Source organism: Callorhinus ursinus, unplaced genomic scaffold (assembly GCF_003265705.2).
Source record: "Callorhinus ursinus isolate GAN/ISIS: 27379988/994484 unplaced genomic scaffold, GSC_fseal_2.0 scaffold13, whole genome shotgun sequence".
NCBI lineage: Eukaryota > Metazoa > Chordata > Mammalia > Carnivora > Otariidae > Callorhinus > Callorhinus ursinus.
In genome coordinates this window covers 28727436-28730231 of record NW_027397075.1, presented here as the reverse complement: position 1 = coordinate 28730231, position 2796 = coordinate 28727436, and the positions used below count along the sequence as shown (strand labels likewise).

The window sequence follows — 2796 nt, the reverse complement described above, 5'->3', positions numbered from 1 at the left end:
CCCCAACCCCCAGTATATCTGTATTTGGAGATGAGGCCTCTAGGAAAGTGATTAGGTTAAGTGAGGTCATAGGGTGGGGCCATGATCTGGTGAAATTGGTCTCCTTATAAGAACAGATGCCAGAGGAACTTTCCAGAACTCTTGGTGTGCCCAGCAATGTGCTCCTCCCTGCTCCGCCACACTGGCCTCAGCCCTCTCACTGGCTGTAGAAAATGGTGAAAGAAACCACTTAATATGATGTTTTGGGGGTCAAACCCAATGCCACGCAGGAAGAATTGAAAAAGGCCTATAGGAAACTGGCCTTGAAGTACCACCCTGATAAGAATCCAAATGAAGGGGAGAAGTTTAAACAGATTTCTCAAGCTTATGAAATGCTCTCTGATACAAAGAAAAGGGAGTTGTATGACAAAGGAGGAAAACAGGCAATTAAAGAAAGTGGAGCTGGTGGTGGTTTGACTCCCCCATGGATATCTTTGATATGTTTTTTGGTGGAGGAGGAAGCATCAGCTCTCAGTAACCTTAGAAGGTTTATATAATGGTGTAACAAGAAAACTAGCTCTGTAAAAGAATGTGATATGTAATAAATGTGAAGGCCGAGGTGGTAAGAAAGGAGCAAATATTGTCCCAATTGCCAAGGTACTGGAATGCAAACAAGAATTCATCAGATAGGACCTGGAATGGTTCAGCAAATTCAATCTGTGTGCATGGGGAACAGATCAGTCCCAAAGATAGATATAAAAGCTGCAGTGGAAAGAAGCCGGTTTGAGAGAAGATTCTAGAAGTTCATATTGACAAAGGCATATGGCCAGAAGATAACATTCCATGGTGAAGGAGACCAAGAACCAGGACTGGAACCAGGAGATATTATCATTGTTTTAGATCAGAAGGACCATGCTGTTTTTACTGGGTGAGGAGAAGACCTTTTCTCGTGTGTGGACACACAGCTAGTTGAACCACTGTGCGGCTTTCAAAAGCCAGTGTCTACTCTTGGCGACCGAACCATCATCATCACCTCTCATCCAGGACAAATTGTCAAGCATGGAGAGGAGATATCAAGTGTGTGTGCTAAATGAAGGCATGCCCATTTATCATAGACCACATGAGAAGAGTCTCCTAATCATCGAATTTAAGCTAAACTTTCCTGAGAATGGCTTTCTTTCTCTTGATAAACTCTCTTTGCTGGAAAAACTCCTACCTGAGAGGAAGGAAGTAGAAAAGACTGATGAAATGGACCAGGAAGAACTCGTGGACTTTAATCCAAATCAGGAAAGATGTCACCATTACAATGGGGAAGACTATGAGGATGATGAACATCATCCCAGGGGTGGTGTTCATGTCAGACCTCTTAATGGGGCCAGTGAATAACACTGCTGGCATTTTATATGCAGTAGTGAGTGAGTGAAGGACTATAATGATAGCTCACTACTTGCCCTTGTTTTTGTTTTAATATTCAACTATAGTAGTGTTTTAAAAGTTAAATGAAGAATAAACTAAAAAAAAAGAACAGATGCCAGAGAACTCCTTGTCTTTCTCTCTTTCCATATGAATGGGAAGACCATATGATTTCTCTCTCATCCTCTCTCTCAAATAAATAAATAAAATCTTTAAAACAAATAAAAGGTGGGGGGCGCCTGGGTGGCTCAGTTGGTTAAGGGACTGCCTTCAGCTCAGGTCATGATCCTGGAGTCCCGGGATCAAGTCCCACATCCAGCTCCCTGCTCAGCAGGGAGTCTGCTTCTCCCTCTGACCCTCCCCCCATCATGCTCTCTCTCTCAAATAAATAAATAAAATCTTTTTTTTTAAAAAAAAAAGAAAGACCATATGAAGGTTCAGTGAGAGGTGGTTGTTTACAAGCCGGGAAGAGTCCTCACTAGGAACCAACCCTACCTGACCTTGATCTGGGATTTCTAGCCTCTAGAACTGTGAGAAAATAAATCTCTGTTGTTGAAGTCACCCCACCTGTGGTTTTTGTTATGGATGTCCAAGCAGCCTAACATAGCTTGTAAGTCATAGACTTAGCACATATGCTCAAGTCCTCTGTCCAAATTTCAAGCACATGAAATAGAAAGAGACAACAAATGATAAAATGTTCAACTAAATATAATCAAATGCAAGGAAGAGGGTAATATTGGAGATTTCACAGAAGATTGAAGGACAGGTACAACTTTGACTAGGTAGTCAAAAGATGGTTGGGTGGGGATAGTGGAGAAAATTATAAGAAATAGCAGAAACAAGCCCGGACAATTGGGCAGAAGGCTCTTTACTTCATGGGAGAACTGGGATCTGAAGTTGGGATTAGTGCAGCAAGTGAGGCTAGTTGTGGTTAGAGATAAAGCAGAGCCTAGGGCAGGTGCAGCCGAGAAGCACATCACAATTAAACTCATCTCTACCCCTGAGGGAGAAGTGGAGATTGGGTTATGCCTGGCAGGATGGAGCACCTTTACCCCAAAAGCCAGGGGCAGGCTGATGTCTAATTGCCTGTTAGTTCAAGGAACTCCTCTGGGATAGGAGTTTTATAAGAGGGCACCTCCTCAGAAGAAGGGTGGTTAGCCTACACCAAAAAGCAGTAGCTAGGGTCCAGAGTCAGAAAGCTCTTTAATAATAGGAAAAAGGGGGCTAGAGACAGGCCAAGAGTCTACAACAGGAATGGGTGCCAAAGGGTATGAAAATGTCCCCCGAATTTGTTTAGATCAGGTATGGCGAGGCCACAGATCAGAAAACTGCTATTGAAAAGATAGTTTATTATCTACAGTTCTCAAGAGAAAGGGGCACTCCATGGCTTGCCAGGCCACAAGA

The 2796-nt window shown here is 43.1% G+C and overlaps 1 pseudogene; it reads left to right on the top strand.

Moving 5' to 3' along the window:
• Positions 1-212: 212 nt before the first annotated feature.
• LOC112828889 (dnaJ homolog subfamily A member 1-like) lies at positions 213-1478 on the top strand (annotated as a pseudogene).
• Positions 1479-2796: the final 1318 nt, after the last annotated feature.